Source organism: Lonchura striata, chromosome 2, assembly GCF_050655825.1.
Source record: "Lonchura striata isolate lonStrDom1 chromosome 2, ASM5065582v1, whole genome shotgun sequence".
NCBI lineage: Eukaryota > Metazoa > Chordata > Aves > Passeriformes > Estrildidae > Lonchura > Lonchura striata.
The window spans coordinates 94171868-94190490 of NC_140704.1; the positions used below are offsets into that span (position 1 = coordinate 94171868).

Here is an 18623-nt window from a genome sequence, read left to right on the forward strand (position 1 = left end):
TGGAAGGAGAACACAAGATTATAGAACTTGAACTGAGTTACCATATCTGTTTGTCTGCCTCTGTAGAAATCACAACATACTGCTCCTTTCAAAAATAGGACAAACTGATCAAATCTACCTAAAAATTATATGCCTTTTTTTCCCCTTTAAATTTCTTCTGCTAAAAGGCACTTCCAGAATCTCATGACTATCATCAACAGACAACCCTTCTCCACCTTGTTTTTGTCAGGCTCTCTGCCAAGTTTTTTCAGTCTCCTCTTGTAAGATGGGCTCTGAAGCCAAAGCAGAGATCTGTGCAATTAGAAATTATACCTATTAATTAGTAATTAATAATGGCTAGTTAAATCCAAACATAAGAAAGTATTTTAAATAACAACAGGATACAAATAATTTAGAAAACTCTGATGGCATAGCCAGGCACAATATATAAAAGGACTTTATGTACATATGTGAACAATGGGACCATCAAAGTGAAATAGAAGTGAGAAGTTGCAGGTAAGAAGTAATGACATAACAGCTGAAGGACAAACAACAAGCACATGTACTAGCTGAGGACAACCCCTTATGAGAGGAGGGTAAATTGCATTAGAAATAGAGAAAAGCAATTAAAGTTGTAGAAGAAAGGAAAATAGTCCATTTCTCCTGCTAAGAATAATTGGCAAAAGTGAGACATTTTGGTTAAGCAATATATACATGGTAAGCAAAAGAAGATTTTTAGAACCTCAGACCGATTACTATACACAGAGTAATTTTTTGAGCTAGATATATATTTGAGTTGGGCTTTCTGACAGCAGTGTAGCAAGCTAAGCTAAAGGACAACCTGTGGCTAGGTTTCCAGGCTTCATAAGCATTCCCAAGTACAAAACACACCATTACCAATTAAGATTACAAAAAAAGCTTGCTTATCACAATAGCCAGTGACTTTTTTCAATCACTAGATGTGGTGATCTAGATGAGTAACAATAATATTATTTTTAACTAACAGGAAATTTGTAATGAGAAATGAGTGCTTTGAGAGGATTTACAATAGTTATAAGGAATCTACATGGGAAACTTTCCAGAGAAGCTGTTCTTCATTTGCTAAGAATAGATTCTAAGTGGTTAAGTGATAGGCTTTCCTAAGATGTATGCACCCATGTATTTTGAGTGTCAGAAGTTAAGGGCAGGATTTGAACTTGACTTATATTAATGTTAGAAAGGATTTCACATCTTGTGATGGTTCACAAGTTCACTGAATATTAATTTGGGTGCCTGATTGTACTTTGATAATTGATTAAAATTATCAGTTTGATAGCCTTGTTCCTAGAATTATGGTGTTGCATTGAATATTTGCTCTTTAGTAGTACAGTCTAGCAGTACCAATATTTTCTTCTGTAAGAGAGATACTTGTCACTTTACTGCAGGTGTCTGTTTTGTTTGAAGAGCAGACTGATTTTAGGTTGCCTTAAGATCCCACCGGGTCTTGCCATACATGTCACAAGCTTTCTGGAATCACCTTGAGCTACATTATTTGCCTGACATTACCCACATGACTAGGTGACCTGGGCGGGCACAGTGTGCAATGGCAGCTGTAAAGTGTGCTCTGCAACTAGCTGCTGTAGGTAGGCATGCAGCTAGGAGTGTTCTGAGTAGCTGTGGAAACCCAAATTTTCCTGTGATTTACCTAAGGCCTTGTTGTCACCATGGGAAGGTGAGATCACATTCTAATACCTGTGGAAATGCTGAAGGTTAGTGGAGAAACATTCACTCATGCCTCCAATTTTCTACTTCATCATCATAATTATTGCTGGCAGATAAATTTTCGATTTAAGACTACAAATCTCAATCCTGCAAATACTTATAATACTTATAATACTTATAAACATATAAATATGTTTAACTTCAGGAATGAAGATAGTTCCATTGTGGTTTATGAAACTAGCCATGTGCTTGGAGTTATGCATGCACATAAATGTCGGAATTGTTGCCCAAGGACATAATTTACCAATAATCTGTAGGAAAAAGAAATGTCTTCTATGGAGGGCAGATATTTCTTTCAGAAATGCCTACATGGGATGTTGTTTTTACAATCACTTTTAGATGAGTAACTTTCTAAAAATCCTGGTTCATGGGATTTTCTTTTGAATGCTTTATGGATATATCTTCCTTTTTATTGAAGTATTTTCTGGTGAGAATTTTAAAGTAGTTTTCAAAAGCTAGTCAGGCCCAGCTTCTTCTCTTTAGAGCAGGCGCGGGTGGGCCTGGTTCCTTTAGATCTGCAAACTGGGGAATCTACAGGCAGGTCAGATCTCAGGAGAGAAGTTTGTCATATGGAAATGTTTAACCGTCCAGCTTACATTCTGTATAGTCTCTCTTTTATCTTTTCAGGGTTTGAACATGATCCTTTCAAAGCCAGATAACCCAGAAAAATCCTCACGACTGCTTTGCTTGCTCCCTGATTCCTATAAACATAGTCCAGGAGGAATAGGTTACTATGACAATATCATTGCAATAGTTTTGTAAAGTGCTTTTAAATTTTTTTCAAGTCCCTCTCAGTGCTTAAGTCCTTTTCTGTTCTGAAAAATTATATTTTCTGACATTTTACTTATGTTACAACCAAGAAACAAAGGAACTAGGAAAGTATTTTGCTACATGAACAAGCATTGTCTCTCACTATTTACATAAGTGAAGGAGCACAGTCAGAGAAATCCATTTAGAAAACCTCTTCAGGTACACATCCAGCTATATGTTGCTGAAATACCTTTAGACAACTTTCATTTCTTCCCATATGTCTAATATAAGGATCATATTTTAGTGTTCCTTTGTTATACTGATAGGAACATCATCAGGGACTACAGGCACTGATCATGCATTCCAGTTGATTTGTGCTTTTGAAAACATTATGCTTATTAGCAATAATGATAAGGTAGAAGACAGAACCATCAGACAAGTAATACCATCAGTTGGGACCCAAATGTATTAGGTCTACCTTATACATGGTTCCTTTTCATACATTTTTTAAAATTATGATAATATTATTGTATGTGAGAATTAAAACCATGGGTAAATTAATGCAATTTAATGTTTTGATTTTTGAATTATTTTATCCTTATGATCATAAGGCCATAGGGATAATTTGTTCTAAGGTTGTCTTTGTAAGTTCTAAAGTACAACCCCTTGATCAAACCATGGTATGCTACAAGGTTACACCAGGTTTCTCAGGGTTTTATCCACTCTGGTGTTGAAATCCTCCATAAATGGAAATAGATCAGCCTCTCCTGACAACCTGTTGTAATGCTTGACTATCCTCATGTACCAAAAGCCTCATCAAATTTGCACAGAACTCTGACATCAAGATTTCTCTCCCCCAATTTCACTGTGAGAGTTTTAGCCTGGGTCTCCTTTACTTATTTATGCGAGGGTACAAGCCCCAGTATGAAAAAAGTACATTGTACAGTACATTGAAGTAACTGGACCTCTGCCATGCTTGAAATTGTGAATCTCCTCAATGCCTTACTATCTCAGGATCTAATACTGAATGGTAGAGTTACATGGTGCCAGAAACTTTTTTTGGATATTGGCTATAGTAAAAATTTTTTAAAGAATTTCACTTATGAAGGTGACTGCTTTACTTGGGTTGCTACAACTTTTTCAGCTCAAGGAAAAATTCCAGGTGTGTGGTCATGCATGAACATTAGATTGATATAAAGAGAGAATATGCCTGTCTACAAGTAAAAAAGACTGCAGAAATAACTTATAATGTCATGTGTATTTTTGAAAGTATTTTGTGAATAGTTGCTCTCCATTAAGAAATGCTGCTGAGAAGTCAATGGAGTGTTACCCTAGCGAAACATTATTTTTTCTACTTCTCAAAATGTTCTTTTCAGAGCTCAGAAGGGAACTAGGTAGTATGAGCCTTGTTTTTACCTTAAACATAATCAACTCAAAGTGATGTTCTAAATTTGCTTCATAGTGAAGACATATATACTTATGATTGACTACAGGATGCCTAAAATGCATTTTTAAAAATATAACAGAGTACAAGAAGTGTTTGGAAACAGAACATATTTTATATTACTAGATAAATCTTAAATTATCATAAAGCCTTTGAAGAGGATGGTAGAATAGACAAGTGTGTCTAAAGTCAAAGAGATAGAATCAGACACAATATTATATTGAATTACATATTATAATACTAAGATTATAATGAAGACTGGACTTCAGCAGCAAAGAGTTGTTGTAACACCTACATAGACATCAACATTACTGAAGACGAAGAAGAAAGAGATAAAGAACTGATTCTGTCTGGTGACCAACCTTCCTCTGTCAGCAGAATATTTTTGGAGTCACTTGCCCTCAAAGAACATATCTTCCCTGATGTCTTTCCAGGCAATAAGTATATTTTCAGGATGATAAAAAATCCTCTATCCTCCTATTTTTTTCATCTTTTGCATTTTTGATTTATTTTATCAAACAACACAGGAACATTCCAGAAATACTACTTTTGCTGTAACACCACAGAAAACTGGTTCCAAGCTTGGCCAGCTACCTGCTAAGAATAAAATGGAGGTGGAAACCACCATTTGCACCATGCCCATATAACTTGTAAGGTAAGTAAGGATACTGAAATCTGGTTATCTGGTAGATACAGGGAGATTAAGGCATGTGGGAAAAAGGGCCGGAAACATATGGGGTGCAGAGACCACATGGGGAGTGGGAGAGCTGGCAGGACAGCTGGTCCCCAGATGATACTGAGATCAAATGACTGAGTACTTCAACATGGCTTAAATAGTTAAGAAGTGTTGAGATGGAACTCTCCCTCGTATACAAGAACGTGCGTGTATTGCTGCCCTAATTAAGTCTCTTTCCCTGAGCATCAGAAGAAACCAAAGTCACTGAGATGGTTTCCCTGTAAAGTTCAGGACTTCCTCAACTGACCTTTAAAAGTCCCTGAATTGTCCCAATCCCTGGAGAAACCATGCAGTTTACAGGCTATGAACCTGTAGCTCATATTGGATTTATTCACTCAAAGTTTATCTATTCTAGCTGTTTTATCACTGAAGACACGAAATGGTGTGGACTTTATTGCACCTTAGTAGGCCAGAGACTTTCCAAAAGTTGTGCACTAATAACTAATACTAATAACTAATGCTATTTCATTTCTCTTCTGGTTTGTGTCCTTTGTTTGTGATGTTCACTGTGTGTATGATTGTTTTCATATGATTACATATACTATAGTTACATCTTTCTTATCATACAGAGGCAATAGAAGAGGCACACTTGTGAGCTACTGTGTTTCAGTCCATGGGGTCTAACAGAGATTGTTCCTTTTAATAAAAATTGCAGCAGCTTGTTTAGGCTGAAATATTGCCTAAGTCTGCTTGTACTTTTCAAAGACAAACTTATTCAGAAGTTCTGAAGACAAAATCACAGTGCATTACATAGAAATCTCACTTTCCTCCTCTTCCTAGTACAGTGTTTTAAAATCTGTTGTTAATATTTGTGGTAATGAGAAAAATTCCTGTATCAAGTATATTCAGTGAAATAGAAAAAGCAAAGAGATGTTGCTGATTAGGGAAAGCAAGAGGTCATCAAGCTGGAGATTCGCCTCCCAAACACGTAATAGGTGACCCTTTGTTCTCTCTTAAACTTATTATTAGTGAGTTAGATTTGTGGGCATTGTTGTTGCTAAAAATGGGCATTTCAGAAGTATTTGAAATCACATTGTAGGTTAAGAGCCCCTCTAAACATCTTTAGATTGTATAATTAAGGCCCACAGGGAAAGCAGCTTTCCCAAGATCACATGGCAATGTAGAGAAAACTGGAGAAAGATCACAAGACATCTGGACTGCTTTGTCAGGAGCCTGTCCACTGGCTCATGCTGTTTCCTCCAGGAAGCCTTTCTCATGCAAATCTTATGCTCTATATCCAGGCCTGTGTTGGATAAATGCATCTGAACAGGCATCATGTTTGCACGTACCCAAGCTTACCCTTTCTCCCCATCAGCTGTTCTCTCTGTCCAAGAAGAAAAGTCCAATGCAGTGCCATAATTCACACACCTCCAAGTGTCAGGAAAATACTCCCAGTAACTTAGCTATGGATAGAGACTATGCATAGAAAATTTCTTGTGAAAAACAGATCAGAAAATTATACATCACCAGAGAAGGACCAGAAAAGAAAACAGTTGGTTAAATGCAAGTGTGAGAGTCTCTGTCTTACCATTACTCTAACTGCAATAAAAATATTGCCGATGGGGTGATAAGATCAGTCTGGCCACAGCTGTCATTGTCTTTAAAAGCCAGACAGTAAAATGTGTTCATTTTTACCTTTCTGTTTGTTATTAAAAAAACCCCACTCTAAATTGTACCCTTGAAATGAGAGCAATGGATGTGCATTCTTACCTAAAGAGAAAACAGAATCTGTAATAAGAAGATTATGAATAAACCATTTTTATTCCATTATTTTTAGCCTCATCAAAGAAGATGATTTCATACTCTTAACATTCAGTCTAGTATCTTCACATCACAGTTCATAATACCCAGGTGACTAGTCTTTGCAGGAAGATTTCACATGCTATCCTGTTACAGCCTATTTATTTGCCCTCTGGAAACCATGTTCTCAGTTGGCGGGATTCTACTCCCCCAGGAGAAGATGTGCCTGGCCAGCTGACACAGACAGGGCTTAGTCTGCAGGGAGGGTTGAATTTCCTTAGCATGACAATGGGCAGGGTTTTATTGGCACAGACGTTTTGTGTCAAGCATGTGAACATATGTTCCTGAGGTCTGCAGGAGGAGCAGTTACAGATCTCTAAATACCCATCCTGGGTTTTACGTAGGCCTGCTCCTCCAGCTCAGGAATGAGTCATTATGGGGCTGAGTTCACCAGGGCTACCTACTCCAGAGAAAAAATGGATAACCTGGCTGATCATGCACTGACGTATGTGCCAGTAGCTTCAAACCTCACAGTTTAATATTTCTGATTTACGTTGAGTTTAAAATTAAAAATAAAGTTCCCTGAAACCCTCTAAACTCAGAAAAGAAAGACATGTACACATTCTCAGTACAATATGCAGATCCAATTACTTCCACTGATTTCAGCCCAAACAGATCTCTAGGCCAAATTCAACAGAATATCTGAACACCTGAAACTAAAATATCCAACATTAGATACCAGTTTTCTGGGTTAAAATTAAATCAAGACTCACAAATAACTAAACAGACTTCTCAGGCTGGATGGAATTTGAAAATATAAAGAAGTCATGTGCCTGAAATGCTGCCCAGTTCAGCTCTGAAGGTTACAGAGAGCATCATCCAAATGGTCTGAATGACCAAAGCTGGGACTTGTTTCACAAAACTTTTTTATCTAAAAGTAGAAGAGACATCTAAGTCTAAGCTAGTAATTTGGGGCTACTCTTGTAGTTAACAGAAAGGAACATACACCATCAGAAGACTGTCTCCTGCTCAGAGAGATATTTGAAAATAGACCAGATGAGTTACATTCCATAGGTATTTCTTACTGTTTTGTTATTCCCTTTCTAGGAGCAAAAATCCATTGCCACAGGTAAACCAGTGGATTCACAAAGACTTGGGTCACACATGCTTCAGTGTACTTGTTGATGAAGGAAGGGGTTCAAAGAACAAGGGGTTTTTGTCTAATAAATTAAACCCTAAGAAATGGAAGAATGATAATTTATTTCCCATTAGGTTCAGAGATGAGGTAATATATTGCTCATGATTTGAATCTGTAACATGTACAAAAAAGTAACAGCAGTCAGTGAAGGATGAAAAACCAAGTCTGTCATCCCTGAGAAAATGGTTACTCTGATTTTTGAATATTCAGATGAGGTGGGCAAGGAGAAAAGAGGTGCCAAATCTATGACTATCCTGCACTATGTGTGACATGTCAAAAGTCTCATTTTATCTCTATTTTGCTTTTTCACATTTTACCATCAGGAACCTTTAGTCATGAGAATAGCGTTGTGCTTGTAAGGTGTCCTGACCCAAAGAAGCTGTTCTTACATATAATTTCTGATCACAGGTGTAGTGTTTTTAGGGCTGAGAATTTGGAAAATTAAATTTTAAGAATAATAAAAGAAAAATCTTAAATCACCCCAAAACTCTGGAAACATTCACTGACATTGTAATTAAAGTTGAATAACTCTTCAAAAAGACATACAGCAGAAATGTATGATTGGAGGTTTGTTGCAATGATTTTGTGTAATTCAAAGGGAATATTTACTTCTGTTGAAGAATATAAAAATTTTGCAATAGACTTTTTGAGAAGCTTATCAGAACTTTTGTTTCACAGTAGACATAATAAGGCCATTAACAAATATAAGTTATTACAGTAATATTTCCTTTTAGAGTTTCCTATTGACTTCCATTGTTCTTTTTTGCAATTTTATTTTTGAAATATTACTTTATTGAAATAAAGCCTCTGATTTTGAGTATAATATCTTTAGAACAGCTTTTGTCTTGCACTCCAGATACCATGAAAAATATATTGAAGGCTGTAATGAAAGAGTTAATAAAAGCTCTTTCAGTTAATAAAATAAAGTTGAAATTTAAAGGTGTAGGAGAGAGATGGGATTTAGGTGGCATTTGATTACTGTAGCATTTTCCTACAGATGAATGGACTTTTCTGAAATGAGGATAAATATTCTTGGATTTTTCTGAAAGGTGTTTGAATTATTTATATTTTCCATGAAAATACAGGGTTTTGCAATGAGGGCAAAATGTTTTATCAGCCTTGAATTAATGCAAGCTAATACAGCTTATTTCTAGCTAATTGGAAAAAACAAACCTGTTAAAAATATTTCATTGTATAGAGCATGGCAGTTATGAGAATAGTTCCTTTCTCAGACCTTCACTGCTAATGATTTGTACTGGTGATTTGACAATATCATTAAGAGAGAATGTTTGTTTAGACACTTGAATGCCTAGAAAATCTGGTCACTACACACTTGCTGGGACTAAGTGAGATTTCTCATTAAATCCCCTGGATATATTAAACATATATCCAGAATAAAATGTTTGTAATTTAATGTGCAGATATACCAATAAGGAGACTTTTTTTGGTTTTATAGTAATCTTAAGTTATTAAATAATAACTATATTAGGAAAATAAAATATTTTTTTTAAAGAAAAAAAACAACAAATATTGTTGCTGGGCAACTATCAATGTAATTTTGTAGCATTTGAAAAACTCTCCAGGTACTTTCTGGTTTCTCCCTTTTTCATAGCATCCTAATACCATTTTGGCAAATTTGATATTTCATTTGAAGGGAAAATAATAAAGTGTTTTCTTTGTATTGATTGAAAAAATATAGTGCTTATTTTTTGCTTGGTTTTCTAGTACTTATTCAATAGGTTAAAGGGCAATACCATCTGTTTCCTAACAGGACATTTTGTGTAAGATTTGCAAGTCCTACAGGTACCTTTAAGCATGGATAAATATGCACTCATGGTTTCAGCTGGATAGTTTTTCACCACCAAAGGATGATTATGTTGTGTGCCTTGAGACATAGCCTATAATATATTTCCTGTCCCTTTATTGCATTTTGGAATCATAAACAATGACTGTTTGGCTCAAAGCCATTTATTCAGCCCAAAAAGACATTATTTGCACAACAAAAATCAATAAAAATGTTACTAGGTCTGGCTGGATACTTTGCTTAACTGTGATATTTGTCTGTCACTGATGGCATGCCATCTCTCGTAGGAGACTGGGGCCAAAACAGAGCTATTGATCCAGTCATCAGTGATGGATACTGGCATTTGGAACGGGCTGCTGCAGAGAATCTCGATTAAAAAAAATATTTCTATGTTTTGCCTGCAGCAGAGGCAAGATAACCTGAATGAGGAGATTTTCTCTTTTATATTGGGTTTCTTCTCTTGTGGTTGTTAAATGCTCTGGACCAAAGTTCATTATTGAAAGAATTAAGTCAATCTATGTTTAGCCAAAGGCTTTGACATCATATCAAGCTCTCCTGATTTAGACACAAGGTAGTTGTCCTTTTCATCACCTTAAAAGCATAGGGGAAGCGTTTTATACACACCAGTGATAGAAGTGATATGCTGGGGTGTGCTTACACTTTTTTCTATTGTAAAACATCAAATTATGTCTAAGAAAAACAAGACAAAAACTGATTCACACACAATGTTATAGAAGCACTGACCTATCCTTTGAGGCACTCTCTACTCTTGCTTTATCAAAAGTTAAAGATACTTAAAACATAGAAACTCCCAGTGTTTAGCTCAAGGTTATCTAATTAGGAAACATCCTTGCAGCTACTTAAGAAAATAAATAGCACATTAAATAAAACAATGTTTCAGGCTACTATAATTGAATAGTATTTTAAAATACTACTGACATTTTAAAATACATTTTTATATTTTAAAATCGACCCTCTTTCACCAAATTAACTTATTTTAAGAAATATAATATTTTATAGTAGAAAGAAGAGCATGAAGCAGCTTTTTAAATTGGTGTCTGAGAAATATCTTCAAAGTAAAGCAGTTCAGATTCCTCTCATTGACTTACATTAGATTTAAGGAATTTGCATGGGGTGGGTGGTGAAACACTGGCACAGGCTGGACAGAGAGGTGGTGCTCCAGCCCCAGTAACATTCAAGGTCAGTTTGGACAGGGCTTCAAACAACCTGGTCTACGTAAGGTGTCTCTGCTAACTTCAGGGAAGTTGGATTGGATGACATTTAAACATCTGTTCCAACCCAAACCACTCAATGATTCTACAACATTTTCTCTCAGAGGTCAGAATTTTCACTCCAAGTCTAGTCATGAAAATATGCCAAGTATAATTCACAATAGTGATGGGGTTGGGTCATTTATTCAAGCTGATTTGCATGTTGTGATGTTAGTTCTGAATAACACAGGCAATAATAAAACAAGTCTGATTTTGACAGGTCTATCTGAACTGCACAAAATCAAGCACACATGATAGTTGATCGTGATCATCAGAACAGTGTCCAAAGACATGTAGGAAGGTTAATATTTGGTCTGTCTTTTTATATTGTTAGAAATTCTGAGAAAAATTAATCATCTCATCTATGTAGGGGAAATGGAAATAGACTAAAAAAGGATGAGTCCCCTGGCCGGGTTTTCGCATGGCCATTCAGTGCCTGTTGACCTGTATTGTCTATTTTTCACTCAGACATGGGAGCAGAGGGCAAAAGTTATGAAGTGTAGGTTGCATTAAGTCTTGCTATTTACCTTTTCCTTCCAGGCCTGCTCAAAAGAAGTAGCATCCAAACAGAGCTGGTACACAACTGGCACTCTACGACACCATCCATCTCCTTTACCAACTAAATCCACCAGCCACAAATAATAAAAAAAAAAAATAAATTGAAAATCTGATTCTCAATTAACATAATTATATTCTCTTCCATGTCAGCAAACTTTTTCTAGGTTCACACAGAGCTTTTACTACACTGAATTCTTTATAACTGAATGAAAAACAACTAAAAAATTATTCTCTTTGTTTTCTCTTTGAAGATGCAGTTTGGGGGTAATTTATCTTTTCTGTTCCAGAAAATTAATTATTAATAATATTATAAACTTCAGCAATAATATGCTACAGTTGGTACTTATTGGTCTCCTGATATTTTTTTCATACTCCTACAATGCAATAAAGGTAAAAGATTCTGTATCATTTGACCTGCTTCAGAGAGACACTTTGGCTGGAATTAAAACTGCAGGCTTAAACATGAAGTGTTTTGAGAATGCACTTCCAGGCTTGCCGTCCTTCTAGAATTTCTAAAATACACTTCACATTGAAAATTAGATTGCATGAGTTCTATGAGTCACCTCTTAGACAGGCATTCCAGGTCCAAAATTTTAGATAAAATTATAATTGTTGGAAATCAAGTTTTTTATTTATTTATTTTTAGAAGTTTTTTATTCTTTTTTAGATAAAAAGTAAAAAACTACTAGCATTAGTGGTTTACATTTTAACCATAATGAATATGTGAGCCTAGAATTAAATGCTTTCCATATTCAATTATATCTATAAGAAAAATATATAAATTATGAAAATGACAGTATACATGTTTACACAGATGTCTTTACATTAGTTGTCTGTAAAAATATTTTATTATTTAGATTTTTTCTTTCTTTTGTTATGGTGTGATAATGTGTTGACTAATATAAGAATCATGTACATTAGCTAAATCCAGCTCTTCAAATGGAAATCTATTCTAGCATAATAAGGTAGCTGAATTAGTCTTATCTGCACTAAAATGTTCAGCGAACTGAAATTACTCTTGTAAAGGAATGAGACTGTTGATGTAATCTCATTTTTCTAAGCTACAGATGTGCTTTCAGTGGCAAGAAAATTATTTCGCATAAAACCCAATATTTATGACTAACATAAGAAATAGGGTCAAATTTCTAACAAATTACAGAAATGCATAAAATATTTTAATTTTTTTCCCCTCATAGCTGAAATACTTTAAGCAGGTGTTACATACAGATTATGCTTAAGGAATCTAAATAGGGATTGTAGCACATGGTAATGATTTAGTAAATACTTTTCTAGTCCAAAATCAATGCCATTGATTGTCATTAAAGCAGCAAGCTAAAAACAATGAAGTGGTTTCTAATTTTCAGGCTCCTGCTGGAGTCTGCTCTATCTCTTCGTTTTTCCAGTTAAGAGCATCATTAAATGGTAAGAGCAAACAGCATATTGAGAGGCCAAGTGTTTTATTAATTCATCATCAGAATTATCTCAGCACATTAATATTAATAGCCTCAAATTGGATTTCATTTAGGAGGTGAAATAAATATGCTGATAGTAAAAGCCTACGTAGCCAATGAATCTTTTGAAATGGCGCTTAAACATAGCAATATTCACACCAGGTTTGATAAGTCATGCTGACTTCCTTTGGTGTAGCAGCACCTTCCAGGTAAATTTCATTCTCATCTGGAACTCGCTGAAATTTCAACTTCTGAAAGAACTTCTTTTTGTTTTAGGAGATTGTTACTTAAATGCCTGAAACACATGTGGGCATTCCTCCTTTTATGTGACACCTTTTTTGTTCCTTATGATGACTGCAGTAGTCATCCCTAAAATACCTAAGTTTTGATTTCAAAACACTGTGTGATTACACATTTTAGAGTATTACTTTGTGTTTTGCATTTGCATTTGCTTTGGCTCACTGCTAATCAATATTTTGGCCTTTTCATTATTAAGTTTTCTAGAGGCACAGAATCATAGACTTTTTGGCTGTTTGCAGGGAGAAGTCTTATTCCTAAGTAAGTTCAAAAGAACACAAAATGTCCCTCATTTGCAGGGATACCACATGATCCAAGGAGGAGATGATGGGAAGAGTAGAAATGAAGCTGGAGGTGCACATGAACTTTACACCATAAACACTTCCTTTATCTGGTGAGTCAGTGGTGGTAACTCAGGTCTTCCTTCACCCCTTCCTTTCTTCAGTAAACCAGGCTGTTTCTATGCCTTTATTGTACCATTTAATTTTTTTTTTTTTAATTTTGAAGTCTATCTAGCAAAGCCATTTTATTGGAATGCCACATACAGCCAGATTTAGATGATGCAGACAACTCCACAGCCACATTCACCACTCAGTTATTTCCTGTTCTTTGTGGTTTTAAGGGCAAAATTACATTTTTAAGAACCTTTATTGCACAAAAATGACCCAGTCACAGAGCCATTCAGTCATTCAAGGAGCCTGCCCTTGGAACCCAAAGCAACCAGAAGGTTTCCTGACTTCAGGGTGCTTCTTATTGTTAGTAGGGAGACACAAATTAGTCATCCACAGCACAGCATATGCTTAAGGGTGTAGTTAGTGGAGACACTGGATAATGAAATACCAGTTTAAATGTTCTAATCTACACTGCTTCTCAAGAAAACTCTTAAAACAAAATTGCACCACTGAAAATGCTCAGAACACTGAAGCCATGTTCTGAGACACAGCAAAGAAATAATTCACTGCAGGGAGTCCTCCACTTTGTCATCAGCATTTGGGGAATGTAGACTACCCCTGAAAAATGTGGGAGACCTTGAGACCTTGAACAGACTTGCTGATATATCCACTCACTGGTATTTATCTCTCTGTATGGAGGATAGGGACAGGGGATGCCTTCTCACTTTTTCACCCTGTAGCTTATGCGAGAAGAGGTGGAGAAAACCATCAGGTCAGTAACCTGGTGTGGTTCCTTCCTTTAGCCACAGTGTGACAGCAGGATAGTGACACTGGGTGAACATGGTGGGGCTTGGGCTTGCATCTGCCTTGGCAAGTGAAGCAACTGAAGCAAACTGGAGGATGTGGCTTGATTCATGTGTTTCTCTGTGGAGTCTTTTACTCCTCTGTCGTAGCTGGACTTCATAAAAATGTAAACATAAAGAAAGAAACATCCTCTTTGATGTTTTTATATTTTACAAATGTATTTAATTCAAATACTTCAGAGCAGGAAAGCAACAGTGATCTAAAGAGAGCAAAAGTAGCTGTGTACTTGGACTTCTCCCAGGCAAACAATGGCAAACCTGCCCTAAACAGGAATATTGTGATCAGGAGAAATGCGATTGAGTATTCTGCCTTCATCTTGCAAGCTCTTCTACTACAGCAGCCATGCATGAAGACTGAGATGTAACTGGATGGATTTTGGTACCATTGAGCACTGAAGAGGTAGCACTGGCAGCTACAAAGTGCCCATGATAGATGTGTCTGCTTTGCCACCTTTTAACTAGGCTAACAGAAAAAATGACTTTAGGAAGGGTTTGCCCTCTGGCCAGACTACAAGTTAGTTTTACAGCCATGGATCAGCCTCTAGCAGCTGAAGGTGCTGGCTGTCCCTCCAAGCAAATGAGACCCAGCAAAATTTGTTAGTGTTTGAGACGCAGCTGCTAGTAAGGAGCAGTCTGCATTTTGAATCAGCCTGAAGTCTGGATCTCCATTTAAGCAGCCCAGCTTTACATGTTGCATTAGAGTTTTGTTGCAAGCTCAGTTCAACAGTCTTCTACAGTCTACATACGAAAATGGAACGGTTGTTTCCGTGCATGATGAAATCCATGTTAAACAGGGAAGAGAACTCTGTGAGTGACTTTGCGCTCCTCCCCCTCCCCATTTTGCTACCAGAAATGTAGAAGGAGATTACTCTTGTGGTTGTGGCTGTGGACTGAGAATTACAACATGATTTCCTGGCACTGCTACAGATTTGTTGTCTGTTCGCTTAATTTGTCCATGTTTTGGAACCCAGCTGACCTCACAGAAGGATTCTTTTTTTTATGCAACCACAATGAAGATGCTTTCTTTCATGTTTGCGAGGGGCCTAGAGTGAGCAGAGCCACGTGGGGCTTTTGATACGCTGAGATGATATAAATTTTATGTAAGTCATCTTTGTTATCTCAGAAAATCTGGGCTTTTCCCCACCAGCAAACAAGCCTTGCAGGCTATGGGCTTTCAGAAGTGATAATGAAATTGTGTATTCGAAGTATTTATCTGCCAGTCTGTGTTGGCATAAGCCTCAAACATTGTTCTCAAGCTAGCGCTCCTGAAATTTATTATGAACTAAAAGATGTTCCCCAAAAGCCTGCCACTATTACTGGAGAAAGAATGTACAACAGGGACTGCCATTTAGGCCACCATTTGGAATGGCATTTAGGAGCTGCTGCCTGGAATTGACATCCAGAATAATGAGGCTGACATTCAGAAGACCCACCCAGTAAAGAGAGGCAGAAGTGATCTAATTGTTTCTGCTTTCTTTCAGAATTCTACCCCCACTCTATCTTTTCCTGGCAGTTCCCCAAAATAAATTACTCTAATTGTAGCAAAAATCTGGAATGGAGAAAAGTTACTCTGTTTAGTTTGTGAACTGGTATTTTCAAGTTTCCTTAATGACTAATATAACGGAGAAGTTATTATCAAAATATGCTGGGTTCAGAGTATATTAAAGCTCTCTTAGGACCCAGTTTAGTAACTGTTACCATTCAGTCATCCCAAACACAGCATGATCAAGTCTCTTCTTACTTTTTTGGTGACCATTTCCCATAGCTCAACAGGGAATGATATACTAGTAAGGCAGTATTGGCAGTCTGCCTTGCTGCTGGTCAGAGTAACAGCAAAACATTCATATATCACATTAGGAAAATCAAAAGGCTTCTTTTTGTCTATTCACCACTCCTCTCCTGAGACAGAGAGCAAGAGACCAGTTATCTATGATGCTGTACATATCACTGGCTACATCTTGTCCTCTCTTTTGTCGCATGAGTTTTTCTGTTATATGGAAGTTTTATTCCTTTTGTTCCTTATTTCTTCACTGTTGGTGAGCAACACCTACACTCCATGATAATCCATTCCATAAAGTCCATTCATGCCAAAACTGATACTGCTGGAAAGTTTCTCCGGGCTGCCATATTTCATCTTTATGCAACAGCTCTACTTGTATGCTTAATATAAAATAATAAGTTTTAAATCTCTCCTCATTCTACCTTAATAGCTGTGTATCTTTTCCAAATGTTTTAAAATTGAAAATTCTGTGCCTGTTACCAGAGAAGATTTTCTGAACAACGAGACATTAACAGGATTACAGTTTCATAAATACTAAGGAATATAAACCTGATTGAAGGGAAATGATTCTCATTCAGATGACTTAGAAGATCTTTGAACTGAATGAACATCTATTTAAGCTGGAGAGTAAAGTTTCCCTCTGAAACACTCAAAATTCAACACTCAAATACATCTGAGATGGATGCTGAAGTTTCTCTTCAAAATAAGAATCCTTGCCCAGCTTACTGACGCTGGTGCAGACAGGGCTAAACTTCTCTGCACACACCTTTTGCTTTAGGGGACAAGACCCTGAAGCTCACACTTTAACACTTTATTCTGATTCTCATAGGCGTACTGACAGTTTGATATATTTTGGCCATCAAGCAGACATTTATGGCCTGGACATTGGACAGGCTGGCTGTTTCAGTTTCATGCTATGGCCCTCATGTTGGTTGATGTTCCCAGATTTCCATGCACACTTGTATAGTTTGCAGAGACATTTCTTTTGTTTCAGTCATACACTCCTGGTGGCAGAACTTAGCTGAATGCCTCTGCCATAATCAAAACTCTTTCAGGCTGTGTAGTTGTCGTGGTTTGACACGGAAAGATAATTTTTTCCGGAAGGAAGAGGTCAATTTAGATATTGACCAATTGAAAGTAGACACGCCTCTGAGAACACAGAGGGGTTGAAAGCAGAATTCCCATGGGAACTCGCTCTCTTTGGTTCCGGTCAGCGTGCAGTGCAGACCTTCCCCCCGCCCAGCCACGAGCTGGGTGGGGGAGGGGAAGCCCATGGCCTGAGAAAGGTAGGCCGAAAGCCCCAAGGGTGGTGGAAGGACTGGAACCGGGCTGGCCCCTGCAGATGGAAGGGTGGAAGAAATCTGGGATGTCTCCATTTTCCCCCCCAGAGTTCCTTTCCCGGGAGGGAGAGAGAAAGCCGCAAGGAAGGAGGAGCGGGGGGAGCTGCTGCAAGGTGCCCAGTTGCGTGGGAGTTGCTGGATGTCCGGGCATCGAGCCATCCTGGGAGTTCGGACTTTTAACCCTTCCTTGAGAAATGAAAGCTTTGTGAATTTTCCTTTCCTCTCCTCGGTTTGAAAGAGAGGAAGAGGGACACCTTGAACCCTGGGATGGGATGTTGGAAGGAGGAATTCTGGATGGGAGGGGGACAAGGAGTGGCTTTTGGCTGGACTTTTCCGTGTTAGCCACAACCTGAACCAATCTTCTCCTCCAAGAGGGACTGTGTTTTGGGAGGATGCCAGTGAGTCAAGAGACCTGCTTCAGCTGGGAAAAAGACAAAAGTGGAGTGAACAGAGAAAAGGTTAGGGGGTTTGTGGTGGCGCCCCTGTCCTGGAAAGGAAAGAGAAGAGAAGAAGATCTCTGTTCTTGAGCCCTCGGCCCCAGGGGAAAATGGGGGGGGACTGTGGTCCCAAACAATGAAAAACTGAACTGTTGTTTTCTCCCCTCTTGGCAGGGCATCCTTGAAAGGAAAAATCCTAAAGGCAGTCTGACCATCCATGCATTGGTGGTGAGAGCACTGTGCATGGAAAGGAGAAGGGTCACCATGGCAAACTTTTTCTCCGGGCGGTGCCATGTGTGACATGGAAACACAGGATGTGGAGCTGTGTTTCTTGGGGGGTCTGTGGCACAGGAGAGACTCTGTTCCCTCGATGGACTGAGTATCGATTGCTTGGAGGGTGGAAACCTGATTGGGGTCCAGATTGTGTCTCACTGTGGTTTGTTGGAGTTGGGTGGTGGGGGGAGGAATGTTTTGCAAGGTTTTCATTTGGATCTTTGTGTGTTTTTTTTTCCCCTTCTTTAATTTTCTCTTTTCTTTTGTAGTAGTAGTTTAATAAAGTTTTTTTCCTGTTATTAAGCTTGGGCCTGCTTTGCTCTATTCTAGATTCCACTTCACAGCATTCAAGGTAGGGATCACATTTTCATGGGGGCACTGGCATTGTGCCAGTGTCAAACCATGACAGTAGTATCACATTAAAAGTAAATAGGAAAAGCAGACCTGATCTTAATCACGTTTGGAGCAACTGAAAAACTGTAAAAATATCCACTGGTATAAGGGAATTAAAACTCGCATTTTCTGTCAAATAGCTGTAGAATAGCTCGG

General features: G+C 37.7%; 1 long non-coding RNA gene across 1 annotated transcript; it reads left to right on the plus strand.

Annotated features, from left to right (window-relative positions):
- The first annotated feature begins 8987 nt into the window (after positions 1 to 8987).
- Positions 8988 to 18377, plus strand: LOC146768340 (uncharacterized). The gene is made up of 2 exons (XR_014952811.1): positions 8988 to 17822; positions 17976 to 18377. It is a non-coding gene; the product is annotated as an uncharacterized LOC146768340 (long non-coding RNA).
- The last annotated feature ends 246 nt before the right edge of the window (positions 18378 to 18623 follow it).